The 16,188-nt window shown below is 35.3% G+C and overlaps 1 protein-coding gene and 1 long non-coding RNA gene across 5 annotated transcripts in view; one reads left to right on the top strand and one right to left on the bottom strand.

The window, feature by feature from the left end:
• Positions 1-16,188, top strand: part of LOC137018552 (kelch-like protein 29) — a 307,293-nt gene that overhangs the window by 117,039 nt on the left and 174,066 nt on the right. The window lies entirely within an intron of this gene.
• Positions 11,475-13,527, bottom strand: LOC137019179 (uncharacterized). The gene is made up of 4 exons (XR_010894976.1): positions 13,471-13,527; positions 13,233-13,322; positions 11,889-11,977; positions 11,475-11,757 (listed from the first exon to the last, which is right to left on the bottom strand). It is a non-coding gene; the product is annotated as an uncharacterized lncRNA (long non-coding RNA).

Raw genomic sequence — 16,188 nt, 5'->3', positions numbered from 1 at the left:
CTAATCCTTTAACCTTCCAAAAAGTCAGATTTGTCCAAAAAAGATTCACAAATTCCTGGTTTTCTGGATGAAATCAAGAATGAAAGACTGGGTTTTCCAAATGAGCAAGTTGTACAGACAAAATACAGCCAGTTTAGTGTGATAAAATGTAATTTGACGGAATTGTAGAGAATAACATGTGGTCAACCCTTATTTACCAAGGAACTGGGGTAAGTTCTCCTTTTGTCGGAAAATTGGTGCTGTACGAAAGCAGTTCGCCCTTGTTTTTCCTTTCCATGTTCTGCTTTGCTAATTATACATGATCCAACCGTCTTGTCCGTGTTTTCTTTATTTAAAACCTTCCTCAAATGAAGTTTAATACAATCCTGTTTCATGTTCTTGCCTTGCAGATTGGCTATCTGCACTTGTGCTCTTGAAGCTGATTCTAATGCAAACTCATAACCGCAAAAGTCTGATAGTGTTACATCTTGAGGGTCTTGGATCTTTTATTGATGAGATGTTCCTCTTTCAACCATTTTGAATATACACCTATGTTCTGTTTCAGTTGTACATTTACAGAAATCCAACTTGAAGTTCTTGAAAATGTGTTTTTTGTAGAGCTTGCGAATGGTGGAAAGAAACCATTGTTTCTGAGACAATGAGTTTTTGTCTTGAGGTCAAAATATGATTGAAAGGAAAAGGGGCTTTGTCACTTGTACTTAACTTACTTTATTCAAAATGTACAATGAAGATAAAGCATGAAGTTTGAAGTGGAGGCTAGTTTTATGCAGGATATTTTCCAGACAAGTATTATCTGCACTAAACATTACAGTTTTAGTGCGCTGTATAAGTGCATGTCTGTGGAGCGCTTGGGTGGAAATGTTTGGAGGACTCATCACAAGGCGTTCCTCAATAGTCCTCAGGAGACACAATGCTGTAAATGTACTGTACGGAATTTCCAAACCAATTACTTTCCCCATGCAGTCTCCTGTCTTAAACTTGAATTACAGGATCTGACTGTGCCTTGTGGGTTTGGATCCATGAGATGTCTTTCCGCCGTGTCTTTGTTCAAAGGCAATTCCAAACAGCTCCAGTGCCTTTTCGGTCCAATCCCAAATTAATTTGTTTGATCTGTTGCCACTTCAAAGAAATTTATGCCCAGTTGCCCAGTAATTGTACACAGCGGGCAGTGTATTTTCTCTTGGTCACTACTGGAAGCAGCTTGTTTGTTTGTTTTTTAAATTATTTTTCTAATGTTGCCAATTTGTCATATATACACTGCCGTTCAAAAGTTTGGGATCGGTACGATTTTTTATGTTTTAGGACAAAAGAAGGCGCTTATGCTCACCAAGGCTGCATTTATTTGATATAAAAAATAAATAAATAAAATAGTAATATTGTGAAAAATTTTATATGTGTTAAATAACTCTTCTATTTGAATATATTTTAAAATGTAATTTATTTCTGTGTTGGCAAAGCTGAATTTTCAGCATCATTACTCCAGTCTTCAGTGTCTATATTAGTAATACTAATATAATAATATTATATAATACTTTAATATATCCAGTGATCATGATTATGTGTGATACTGGTTAAATATATGTTGCATATGATAACATAAATATGGGGGGGGAGGAATGTAGATGTGATAAGATTGGGTAAAATTATATTAATCTTATTACACATGTGAACTGGAAGCAGATACAGATAAATCCATTTTCACTATTACATTAGGATGATCATTAGTGCAGTAGTGTACTGCTTATTATTTTCATCAGGAGTATAGAACTTGATATTTATGATTGATTATTTCTGTGCTTTCTGGCTGCGTCTTCGGTTATTTTTACCCTTTCAAGTTACACACAAGGTTTCAACTCGTATGACACAACAACAGGAAACAAAATACATCATTCTCAATGTGTTAACTGTATCTCACTTCTTCTTTATTTCTACATATGAGCTCATGCCAAATAATGGGTGTGCAGTAAAATGTAGATTAATTAAATTTAGCCAAAAGCAATATATTCATTCAATGGAATTCAATAACGGTTCATTTAATTGGTAATTTTCTCAGTACTCTGTTCCTTCTCTCATGTTTTGTGCACTTTCTTAATTCAAGGTCTTCTCTTTTCTCTTTATACACCTTATCCATACGTACTTCATATCATTTTAAAACTCTTTGCATTAATAGACTTCCTTCCACTGTTCTTCTGAGGCTAGATGTTATAATAAGGGCTGTCAATTTAACATGAAAATGTGATTCATCATGAAAAATATTAATGTCACCACAAAAAATTCGCAATTAATCATGTCCCTTGACCCATACATAAATAGCATAATGAGGTATTTTCCTTTTTTGGAGCAACTGAAGCTTGAATTACCACAGTTTCAGATATCTTTGAGGTTTTCAACGTTTAACTTTAACTTGAGAGAGATTGTGAGTGTGAATCACCTGTGTGAGTCTGTTTGTAATAGTGAAGCTTGTTAGTTTATTTACAAAAACAGTGAAGTTGTCACCTCATTGCTGAGGTATAGCCTATAATGTAGCTTTCAGTAGCTTTCAAAAATTCACAGAGCAGAGGTTGAAAATCAGTTTCTATGCTCCTGAATGTTTGTGTGTGTGTGTAATTTCTTAAATATAAACTTTCCACCTTAGTAAAAAAAGCTGAGTTTTAGTGGGATCGCATACAGGCACGTCAGCTTTATAATATGACATTAAAAAGCTTTAATCTTTGTGCTCAAACGTGTCGCGCTCACCTTGTGGGAGCTTGGAATTCCAAGGGGAATCGGATATACATGTTTAGACGTAGGTTAGATGCCCAGATATTGGATATGTATGATTTAAAAACACATTTGGAAGAGGCTCAGAACGGATTTGAAAAATCGTCATCTCATCTTTACACGTGTGCTACAAATTCCGATCTGTGTCAGATGTGAGTAAAAAATCTGATTTTTTTTGTGCCAGTGTAAATGCAGACCTAGTCCTTTCTAAAGACTGTTTAATGGACTACTTGTTTAAACAATCTACCTAGCTATGTAGTTTTGCACGTCCCGGCTCTCTGTCGTTTGGCATCGAGTCCTTCATATGAAAAATGAGACATCCCAGCAAATAAAATCATTCCTCTCAGCTTTATTTTGTCTCCTTTTTTAAACAGTTGAAAAACATGCGGTAGGGTCTCGCCGATTTGGATGGTTACGATGAACAGAAGGTCAGAGCCTTAGGGGAGCGCGTGGGACGGACCTGCCCTGCTGCAGGCCTACACGGTCATCTTGGATCCGAATCTGGAAACCTCTGTTCTTTATAAATAGCTCACTGTGGACCTGACAGTGAGACTCCGTGGAAGCATGATCCAGAGAGTGAGAGAGAGAGAGAGAAGGCCTCAAGGCGTAATGGGCATCAGATGTGTGGAAGATTCATAGAAAACTCTGACAGTCTCACTGTGAAATCCGCGAGATTGATTTTTCAGTCCGATATGAAAGACAAAGCCCATCTGTGGTGTCGTAGAGACACTCCAGTGGCTGCAGAAAGAGACTGGTGAGGTTGTTTATGAACCTTTTTCACCTAGCCTAGAGAGACCGGCGGTAGCATCCTGATTAGCATTTTTCGGCACCAAAAGACGAGCCCCGGTGCTGAGTGAGTTGCAGAAGTATTGCCCTAATAGTGTGTTTCTGGCAGAGTGTCTGGAAGACGATATAGATCTTGTTCTTTTTTCCTCTGGCTGTGTTGTGGAACTGACAGTTCCAACAGTTGTAGAAATAAGAAATGTGGCGTATAAGCAGCATGTATGTCAGCCTTTTCCTGTTCTCCACCCCTCGTTCCTGCACTCGCTCTGTCTCCGTTTCCAAATATCTTCCATCCTGGGCGGTACGTGCGCTTCCTCGTGGAGGGTGTTTGTTGGAGTTGTCTGACCTTATGCATGCCTGTGTGAAATTGGTTTGTTCATCCATTGTTTCTGAGTGGCAGAGATGTAATGCCTGATAGTGTCGGTCTCCGACGCCAGCCGTCAGATCCACCTCCACTGGATCTGCAAAACTGACGGGACCGCCGGCTAATGCATCCGCAAGACTTATTTTTGGTGATGGGATGCCAGTCATCCAGGGGTTAAGGTAAAGTCAACAAACTACTGTTGTGCACTTTCACAGTGCTTTTATGTTAATCGTGCAGATGTTGATGGAACAGAAGGAGTGTTTGGGGAAAGTGTTTAAAAAACGAGGGTTGTATGTCATTCAGATTTAAATTCCATTTCAATTTGAAATGATGTAGCAAACAGGATGCAGGCAATGAAGTAGAATGGATGGATGGATGGATGGATGGATGGATAGATAGATAGATAGATAGATAGATAGATAGATAGATAGATAGATAGATAGATAGATAGATAGATAGATAGATAGATAGATAGATAGATAGATAGATAGATAGATAGATAGATAGATAGAATGATGGATGGTTGGTTGGTTGGTTGGTTGGTAGACAGATGGATAGATGGGTAAACGAATGCATAAATGGATGGATGTTGGACGGATAGATGGTAGAATGATGGATGGGTTGATAGATCGATAGACAGAATGATAGATGTGTAAATGAATGCATAGATAGATAGATAGAATTAAGGATAGATAGATAGAATGATGGATGGTTGATAGACAGATGGATAGATGGGTAAACGAATGCATAAATGGATGGATGGTTGGATGGATGGATGGACAGATATATGGTAGAGTGATGGATGGGTTGACAGATCGATAGATAGACAGAATGATAGACATGTAAATGAATGCATAGATAGATATATAGATAGAATAATGGATGGTTGATAGACAGATGGATAGATGGGTAAACAAATGCATAAATGGATGGATGGACGGATAGATGGTAGAATGATGGATGGGTTGATAAATCAATAGATAGACAGAATGATATACATGTAAATGAATGCATAGATAGATAGATAGATAGATAGATAGATAGATAGATAGATAGATAGATAGATAGATAGATAGATAGATAGATAGATAGATAGATAGATAGATAGATAGATAGATATTGCAAACAGTATATTATTTGTCTCATAGTGAGAGTTTGCATGTGGAACAGTGAGAATGTACTTCTAAATGAACAATTACTACTCAGTGTTCATCTGTGAATTTGAGGTTACACTTGATCATGCTCTGCTGCCTCTACCTGAAAAGGTCAGTGGCTTGTTGCCACCGTTTAAAAGGTCATTTTGAAGCCCAGGACCTCTCGAGCAGTGTACAGCGAGAGGACGAGCTGTCTTTGAGCTGCACTATATTGGACGTCTGGGAGAAATGCAGTGAGTTCGTTTGCACTGACAGATTCTTTGTAAGCAACACCATTACTGCAACCTCACGGATACCCGGAGGTTCTCTTGCCAACAACTATAAAAATGACGGTCCATGGGGCCATTAATTTCACACAGAACTCTTTCTCCATTTTACATGTTAGATTGAATTGCAACAGGATGTCCTTGGGGTCGTTTCTGAGTGTCAGGAAAGCATCCTTTATGAGTGTAAATTAGAGCAAAAGAAGCAAAAGTCATCCGAGGCCTCGTTCTGTTTCTGTGCTGAAGATTTTCTCTCGTAGACTTCCACCTCAGCCATCCAATTTCTGCTCAATTGAACAGCCGTCATTCATGTCCAGAAATACGCTACATACAAGTCCACCAGGTTCAGTGACCTTTCATATTCTTGTCTTTAATTTCATAGAAAATCAAGTCAGTTTAAAATGCGAGCCCAGTATGAGACCCTTGGAATCTGAAGCCTGTATTTGGCGGTGTGCAGATTTTACATTCAATCACGATCATTCGGCTCGTCCAAAGGATCCGCTGATGGGAGCGGAGGCCTTTCAAATCGCCATTTATTCAATCAAATTTCTGCTATTTCAAAAAGAGCAGCGGGAGCTCTGGCCAGGTTCAGAAAGCCCAGTGTCTGAATCCACCCATGCTGGGCTGCAGCATTGTGTCGTTTAGATCATTGGCAGGAAAAAGTGGCATCTCTCAGGTCGCTCAACCTTGTCAAAATAAATAACTGGCATTTTAAAAAGGTCCAGACCATAAAACTTGACATTCAGTGGACTGTCTTCTTTAAGGTTAACTTGAAGGAAATGCTGATAACAGATGCATCCACAGACACCTTCAAACCTGTGGAGTAAAATATCATTAAGATCAGTTTTCAAAAGTGAAGATTCAGGGCCAATGCGTGTTACGCAATGCAAAGGGTCAAGCGCACACGTACGCTAAAAGTCATTGCCATGTTTTAAATCAGGGTTTTACATTAAACACTAACCAAATTTATAGTATGTAATTTTTACTTGCTTATATATATATATATATATATAAATATACAGCTATGGAAAAAATTAAGAGACCACTCCAGGTTCAGAAATCAATGTTAAGTGGTCTCTTAATTTTTTCCATAGCTGTGTATATATATATAATATAATATAATATAAAATGTATGGCCTCCTTTGGCCTTGGTAACAGCTCGCATTCTTGCTGGCATTGTTTTTATGTACTTTTCAACAGTCTCTGTTGGTATTGACTTACAAATAGTTTCTAGTTGTTCCCAAAGACTATTTATACACTCAAAAAAATAACTATTTGAACGAACAAAAAAAAAATCATGGAAAGGATTTCCACATGATTAAGTTGCTTTATTTCAGCATTATGCAATTCTGTTATTCCAATTTAATGTACTTACATTGGGTCAACTTAATTTATTAAGGTTGATTCAACTTATTTACTATGGTTGGGCACAGCTTAATTTAATAGTGTCAGCCCAACTAATTTGCAATGTTTTGGACCAACTCATTTACTTAAGATGATCAAGTTGATCTATGCAATTTAAGTTAGCTTAACAAAAGTGCTTAATGCTGAAAGAAAGCCATTTAATCACGCGGAAATCCTTTCCATGATTTAATTACATTAATTCAAAGAATAGCTTTTGAGTGTTAATAAATTAAATTTTTACCTCAAAAATGACACTTTAAACTAACTCAAGTCAATTATGGACAGTGTTTCCACACAACCAATTTAGTTTTTATTAACATTAAAGGTTTATTCTTACTCTATGCAAAATCCTTGAGTTGTGACAAAACAACTGACTAAGGAAGAATCTATGTAAAATAGTTATGTCCAACTTACTCAATTCAATCATGGACAGCGGTTCCACATGACTGAGACAAGTAAAATCCAATAGAATCAACCATGTTAAATTAACTAGAATCAATTGTGTTCATTTAAAATAAAATAAATAAAAAGCAATCAATAAATAATAAAAAATAAATTGTTTTCATATACATTGATTTTTACAATTACTTCTTCTTGTTTAATTTTGTGACTTACATAACTTTTGTGATGTTTTTGTTAGAAATCTAGATGTGATACTGGATTCATCCTAAATTGCCTTAACCAAAAACATTGTAAAGCCCAAATTGATCATAAGTCCATTGGTGGCAATGGTTTTACAATCTACATAGGCTTACAATGCTTTTGGGAAATGCAACCCAGAGCACTACCACAATGATTACTTTCTTATTAAAGTAATTTGAAAGTTTGTTAGCAGGTCCTCAACCCAAGCACAAGTGCAACAATTCACCACAATGGTAACCCTAAAACTATTAATTAATAGAAACTTTTAAATACCAACATAATAGAACAGTAAACATTAAAAAGTCTTTCCATTTTCTCATCTTCCTAAAAACTGCTTAAAATAACACTATTTCATCATATACACTCCTAGTTCAGCCCCTTTGCAAAGCATGATGGGAAGTGAAAATCCTGTTTGATTGAGTCCTGGTTGGGTTTACTTGATTGAAACATGTTATTTTAATATAAAAACATCAAGTTAAGTCAAAAAGTAATTGTTTCAACTTAATTTAACATGAAGCAATTGAATTTGAACCAGAAACCTAATACAATGGTGTTGAATCAAAATAAGTGAACAGCATCAAAAAATCAGTGTATATGCATATTTGTTTTTAGAGGCCTATTCATTTTGCTTTTTCAATTATGCATCATCATATGGTTAGTTGCATTTTATGATTTGCATTTAGCGTTGTTTTTCACTGCCATCTGCCCTGTCTGCCTTTTTTAATACATGGACTTTCAACACAAAACATATCCATTATTTACCTTCTTAAGGCTTTAGCTTAGCAAAGTCATTTGCAAATGAACAGATCCATTAAGTATTTTATAAAATATATCAAACAGCAGTCCGAGGCTTGATTGTTGTACGTGATCTCCATTTCATTTTGAAACAAAGAGGTGCAGTGACAGGGGCCGATGGTGAGTAATGCTGTTCCTCACCCTGCTTTGAAAGACACCAGAATCATTTGTCTACATTTTCAATTGGATGTGTCTAATGGCAGGAGCAGTGCATTGTTAAAAGTTAGTTTGGGCCACTGTGCAGCAGGAGAAATCGATAACCAATTGACTGTGATTTCATAGCCTTTAATTTTGTTCCATGAAAGATTCAAGGAAAGACTTTTATCAGTATTGTCCTTCCAAAGTATACAAAGAGACTAGCCTTGTTTAATATAATATTGTGTTTGGAGTAAATATAATGGAAAAATATGCTGCATACGCAGACTGTAGTTTATGTATTGCTGAGGAAGTGGAAGTAGTCATTCGCTGCATCTTTAACTCTCTCTCTCTCTCTCTCTCTCTCTCTCTCTCTCTGTGTCTCTTTATATATTCTTATTTATATATAGTCATTTTATTTGTATAGCACTTTTCACAATTCAGAGCAGTTTCAAAGCAGCTGTACAGAAAATTGTGCCTTAATGTCTAAAGCCACCAGTGAGAAAGGTGACAAAGATCGATGTTTATCGGACAAGAGGCTCTAAATGCATCATTTTGGGTCCCATCTATACGCTGTGCTTCACTGGGAGTCTGAGATCATTATGAGGGCTGTTTGCATTGGTAAAAGCATTTGGTTGTTTTTTAGACATTAAGCTTTCAATCAATGTACTGTACTTTTGATATAACTGGAAGTGGGTTTAAGCCAAACTGGTGTTTACAAGTCAGGGCGCGAGACCAGTTCACCCAAAACATTCAAAATTCTGTCATCATTTAGTCACCATCATATCATTCCAAACCTATACGATTTTTGTTCATCCTTGGAAAACAAATGAAGATATTTTTAATGAAATCTGAGAGCTTTCTGTCCCTCCATTGATAGCTACACAACTACCACTTTGACGCTTCAAAAAGTTCATAAAGAGATTGTAAAACTAATCCATATGAATTGAGAGGTTTAGTCCACATTTTCTGAAGAGGCACGGTTGCTTTATATGACAAACAGATTGAATTTAGGCTTTTATTCACATATAAACATTCATCAGCTTACACATCAGTTGTGGTAAACGGAAGCTCAAGCATGTTTGCTTGACGTACAAGAACCAATGAGGTTCATTCTTATGTTACGCAGCACATTTGAGCTTCCGCAAGAACCAATAAGGTTTGTTCTTGTATCAGTCAGGTTTGGTTTTGCTTCTGTTTATGTTCTCTGATCAATGTTTATATATGAATACAAGCCTAAATTCAATCTGTTCATCATATGAAGTGATTGTGTCTCCTCAGAAAATTTGGACTAGACCTCTCAATCCATATGGATTAGTTTTACAATCTCTTTATGAACTTATTGAATGATCAAATGGTAGTTGAGTGGCTGTCAATGGAGAGAGAGAGAAAGCTCTCAGATTTATTTAAAATATCTTCATTTGTGTTTCAAAGATGAATGAAAGTCTTACGGGTTTGGAACAGCATGGGGTTGAGTAAATGATGACAATTTTTCATTTTTGAATGAACTTACCCTTTAAGACCAGTAAACCATCTTATGCTCTTAAAAATAAAAGTTCTTTATTGGCATTGATGGTTCAGTGAAGGACCTTTAACATCCATGGGAATCTTTTAAAATGCACAAAAGGTTCTTTATAGAAGAAAAAGGGCTCCTAAAGATTATTAAAATTCTTTACAATTTAAGAACTGTTCACTGAAAGGTTGGGGACCCCAAAATTGATTTTTCTGTGGCATTGCTGCAAAAATCCCTTTTTAGAAGCCTTTATTTTTAAGAGTGTAGGCAAGTTTAAGATTTTTCTGCATGCTTGCTATATTTGCACTTGTAAATATTGTAAAACGGTTGGTTCAGATATTATCATTTAGTACATTCACTGGTTAGTAGCTGTTTGAGAAGAATGTAGGAGGAACTTGTTTTTCATTAGCAAGTAACATCTGTGCTTCTCTGCTCTTGAGAAGCACCAGTCGTCATTAGTAGCTTGTGTCTTTATCTCTTCTTTGCATATATGCTTCTCAACCCATGTGAATTCTCAGGAGAAGCCTGATCGTGAGCTGTCATCTTAATAAGAAGCACATTAATAAAAGATAAGCTTTAAAATGCATGTGAGCATCATAGGAAGTTTCAGGGCGGCTCAATCATGTGGTTCTCATTGTCGTTGTGGTTACAGTAGCGACTCGCAGTCATTCTTCATTACTATAATATAAAATAATATCCCATTTAATTTACAGTAAAAAATACTGTTAGTTGTGGTTGCCAGAAATTCACCATAAAGAAAATACTGTGACAATGTTTCCAGTTTTACAGGATTTGTGTATCTTATACAACTTTAAAACATATATTTCATTAAAGCTGCTGTCCGTAACATTTTTGTGTTCAAAAATTATATAATGAGCATGTACATCATGAATCTGTTTTCCAAATGATTTGTCATGATTTGTCTTATCCTGAGTCGTTACGGTACACCTATACTAAGTGTTTACACTCAAAAAAATGATCCTTTAAACCTACTTAATTTTATTATGGACAGTGGTTCCACACAAGCAAATTGTTTTTTATTAACATTAATAGAATTTTTTTAATCTATGTAAAATTCTTGTGTTGTGACAACACAACTGAATGAGGACAAATCTATTTAAAATAGTAATGTCAAATCAAATCAATGCAATTGCTTCCCTGTAACTTAAACTTGTTAAGTTTAGTGGACATGCTTTAGTTTATTTAAAACCAACCAAATATGTTTCATTCAACCAACAAAAGGAGATTTGTTTCAAATAACTCAATTAAATTATGGACAGTGGTTCCATCCAATTAGGTTTTGTTACTTTAACTCAGTGATTTCTATTTAAAGTAACTCACTTCAAAGCAGCATTTATTTGTGTGTGATTACCTTGTAGAGACAAAAAAAAGACAAGATATGTAACAAGTTATCAAACTGTATTTGTCAGTTGCAATAAACTATGTTTTAAACAGCCTATTCAGTCATTACATTCAAGAATCTTTAAACTTGTGCAAATGCTTTTAACAGTCTGATGTAAAAGTAATTTTAGATAATGTTAGAATCAAAAGACTTCTGCAAACTCAGAAAGTGAAAATTAACCTAGAAAAAAAAACAAAAAACAAAGGATAAATACAATAAAATTTTTTTTATACAAATTTACAACAAAAAGTGTCCAGATGGTACTGTGCCCTTCAATGCACTTTATTGGATAACTTGTTGCCATCAACTTTTGCAGTGCTTTGAAAGTATACCTGAATCCAGGAGGGTAGCTCAAATTCAGTCCATATTTTACTCTCATCAACATGGCTGTATATGGCATATGGGACACTGCTAAGGTCTGAAGAACCTTTTGCCCCTCTAATACCACTCCAACATCTGCTAGGCTCTCTTCTATATCTGCACCTTCCAGTCTTATGAAATAAATCCCCATCAAAGTCTTCTGAATCGCCTCCTGTCCTGTCCTAGTGTGGATATTAAAAAAAAAACTAAACAAAAAAAAAAAACAGTACTCTTAAATTCCTGTGTATTAACTTTAACAAAGCATTTAGCATCCTTGAAAATAAACAACATTTTAAAATGCACATATACTCACCATATACAGATCAGACTGCTAGGGCCTTCTTTCATGTAGACACAGAGAGATTTGATTGTGCACTCTCTCTTCAGTTCAATGTCACCATTCTAAAGATGCAAACAACAACAACAACAACAACATTACCCAAATATAGCCTTTACCCTTTAAAATGAAAATAATTCACCTTTCCATAGGATTACCCTGCCATTGCTCCCATCATACTCAACCACTTTCAGTTATCCATCCTCCTCATGCTTTACATCAGGGGTGTGAAAGCTTGCTCTTAGAGGGACTGTTCTGCGGAGTTTAGCTCGACCCAAATTAAATGCACCTGAACCATCAATGTTTTTTTGAATTTTCAAATAAGAACAAAGTGTTAAACTTTCAGCTTGCGCTGGGGTAAGTTAGAGCTAAACTCTGCAGAACATTGTCCATTAACAATAGTGTTATACATGTAACATCTGTCAGTTACTTTGCATTTATTGTATTTATCATGGTAATAAACAATCTTATATCTGTTTTTTTTATGCATGCTCATGACCATAACCCCAGTGAGAGAATATTGTTTTAAAGGGTTAGTTCACCCTAAAATTACATTTCTGTCATTTGTTACTCACCCTCATGTCGTACCACACCAGTAAGATCTTCGTTCATCTTCTGAACACAAATTAAGATATTTTTGCTGATATCCCAGGGTATCTGATCTACTCAAAGGCAGCAACGTCATTGCACCTTTTGACGTCCAAAAAGGTAGTTAAAAATATGGTTAAAGTAGTCCATGTGACTGCAGTGGTTCAACTTTAATGTTATGAAGCGATAAGAATACTTTTTGTGGTCAAAAACAAAACAAACATTATGACTTTATTCAACAATTGGAACTGTCATCCTTGTTTACATCCGAATGCCAACTTAGTATAGGCTGAAGCTGAACACGTGCATTTGATGCTGACACAGGAGTCAGCCAATAACGAGCTGTTATTCGGACGTAAACAAGTCAGTCAGCAGTGAGTTCACTACGTATGACAACAGTTTAAATTGTTGAATAAAGTCATTATTTTTGTTTTTGTGCAAAATAGTATTCCCGTCACTTCATACCATTAAGGTTAAACCACTGCAGTCACGTTGACTATTTTAACCATGTTTTTAACTATATTTCTGAACGTCAAAAGGTGTAATGACGTTGCTGCCTATGAGTAGATCAGATACCCTCAGATTTCATCAAAAATATCCTAATTTGTGTTCTGAAGATGAATGAAGGTCTTACCGGTGTGGAACGACATGAGGGAGAGTAATGACAGAAATTAAATTTTGGGGTAAACTAACGCTTTAATTTAAGGTTTTGTTGAGTGTAGTTTTTCATACCAGTGTAGTGGGCACCAAGAGATGTTTAATTTTTTGTCCAAGGACGACTCCTCAATTTGAAAACATCCGTTTTCCAGAGTATCCATCCAGCTTGACAACGAATGTTGACACCAATGGGATAAATTTAAAACAAAGACGTTATGAAGAGCAGGTTTAGCAGTTTTATTGTGCCAAGCCATGGGTTCTAACTAACTACTTTTATTAAAACCTAAAAAGACAAATACAGTGCTTCACTTACCTTAGCCAAAACGCCATTTTCTCCTTCAATAAATCTCCTTCCTTTATTTCACCAAAGACAGTGACGAACTCCAAAAACCATGATGAAAAACTGTCATAAAAAAGTAATATCAGATAAAATGTCAAAATGTATGCATCTGCAAGGTGAACGTGGCATTATTTGTACAATTTTACTGGGACTTGCATAGCTTAGAAACTACACTGGGAGGTTTTAGGAGCTAAAACGCTTTACCCCATTTTCACAGACTAAAATGCATATTTTAGCTGTTTTAACTGAAAGCAAATTGTACTGATACATCTTAAAATATGTGGATGTCATTGTTTTATCTAAAGATGCACACCAGTAATGTTTTTTCTAGTTTACGTTTATAAAAGCTACAATGCCCTAATTGAAATAATGCCTAATCCTGGTTTAGCCTAAGCCCTGTCTGTGAAACCAGGCCTTAATATACCAAGACTGTGATAATCAAAGACCAAACTCTGAAACACAATTCCAATAAAAGCAGATGAGCCCAAAATATCAACGCAATGCGTTTAGTTACACGATAAGCGTTTTCCTCCCATGTTTTACATGCTTAACATAGCTATTAATACCGAAACAGCAATCTAAAAATATCAAATTCTGATGATGATGATAGCCTAAACCACATGTTATTCGTGCAGTTTAACCTAAAATATGAACGACGTTTAACGTTACGTTAACTAAACGCGTTGCATTCATATGCTGGATTCATCTGCATTTAGTTTATTAATAAGGTGCGTACTGAGTTTTAACTTTTAATATCACTGTCTTAGTGCATGAAGCCACGTAAAACTTTTTCAAGTTAAGCGTTTTACACTACAGGTTAGTGTAACAAGTACAAGTACTTATGTTACAAATAAAGACGCATCTTTCAATCGCATGGAATCATCCATTAATGGCACAATAAACGTTAAACAATAAAGTTTAACACAATATTCAATATCAATATATTAAAAACATCCCAGCGCAGACTTTGCGAAACACTAACAGAAATTAAAGCCTTTAGATTAACTTTTTATTTTCTTACCTCACTGACTGACGTCTGACGCCATTCACCTTGCCACCTCCTTCGCGCCGTCTTCATCAAATACGTTGGAAGTCGTCACATCCGTTTTTTTGAATCGCGAACTTAAACACTTTACATTAGTTTAACGACTGATAATTAAGTATAGTGGAGATTGGCACAGTTTCAGTTAATGAAACGCAATACAATAGTGTTTTGGTGGGAAAAGAAATGTATGTGTGTTATTTTAACAAAACAGATTAGGGTAAAACCAACAGTGCTGCAAAACCATTTTTTTGAGTGTATATTCAGACTATTTTAGACTACGGAATAGCACAGTACCCGCGTGACTCATCATAGACATAGAATTAACTACAGCTATAATGTTCTTCCACAAGGCACATGCAGTTCTGTTTTTTAACCACTAGAGTGCCAAATGTTACCGACTGCCGCTTTAAGTGATAGAGGGCACTATTCTAAAGATCTAAGTGCATGGTTTAAATGTGTTTTGGGCGTAACGTGCAATAAACCAATCAGAGTCTCATCTCCCATTCCCTTTAAAAGCCAGTAATAAGCAGAGTGTATGCACGTTGTGCACCCGCATATAGGCGCTTATTAGTAACACATATTGGTAACATATTCATTTTAGTGTACTTTTAGTGTAATGTACTTTTGTCATTTTATTATTATTATTATTATTTTTAAATATTGCTGTTTTTATTTCAGTTTAAACTAGTTTTAGTGCTATTTATTTCCAAGTAATAATTTTAGTGCTTCAACTTTAACTTTTTTTCAGTTTATTGCCAAGGCAACATTTCTTATTTTCATTTAGTTTACGTTTATTTTTTTATTTGATTTCAGCTTTATTAACCGAAATGTTTTTAATAGGTTTAGATTTAGATAATAACCCTGTGTCTGGGAATGTCCTTTTACTGTTTTTGACCCTAAATAATATTGTTAATTATACACCGTAAAAACAAATTTGTTCAGTTTACTTAATTCAATTGTGCAAACTCGTTGCCTTAATTCAATTAAGTAAGCTTTAGAAATAATTAAACTTAATTCTATATGTGATCTGAGGAAGTATACTCCCAGAGTGCATTGTGACAGTTTATTTTACTGTTTGTGGCTTTATTTTACAATTTTATTTGGCCTTATTAATTTAAAAAAAAAAAAAAAAAACCTAACTGTTACTATTTGTTGTGTTTTGCACGCTGAATGTTGATGTCTGTGTGTGACTCGCGCAGGGTTGATCGCAAGGCAATCAACTATATGGTGTTTCACTATATGTTGTTTATGATATATATGTTAGTGATAATATAATAAACCACAAATAACTGTAATTTCTGTAGTTCCAAGTGCACAACCAAGGGAAACACTAATCACTAAAATGGTGAGAAGTAATTTTAGGAAATTAACATGAATTTATGGTCAACTTATGTGACGTTATCCCAAACGTTTTAGTTGTATTTATAATATAACATTCAAGATCACTTTAAGAAAATGAGTGAATGCAACTAAAGAAAGATAACTGCAGAAGTGGAGAAAATGAGTAAAAAATATATTAAGAATTGCCCCGCCTTAAAAACCTTTTGCTCTGCCCCCTTTTTTTTTTTTTTTTTTTGGTTGACGAGATGGTACTCAAACCAGTCAAGTAATTTTTTCTTGGGTTTTCTGAGTAACAGAGCATAGCA

The sequence above is a fragment of the Chanodichthys erythropterus genome, chromosome 4 (genome assembly GCF_024489055.1).
Source record: "Chanodichthys erythropterus isolate Z2021 chromosome 4, ASM2448905v1, whole genome shotgun sequence".
Taxonomy (NCBI): domain Eukaryota; kingdom Metazoa; phylum Chordata; class Actinopteri; order Cypriniformes; family Xenocyprididae; genus Chanodichthys; species Chanodichthys erythropterus.
The sequence above is the reverse complement of the archived record's forward strand: the minus strand, read 5'-3'. Positions and strand labels throughout refer to the sequence as shown.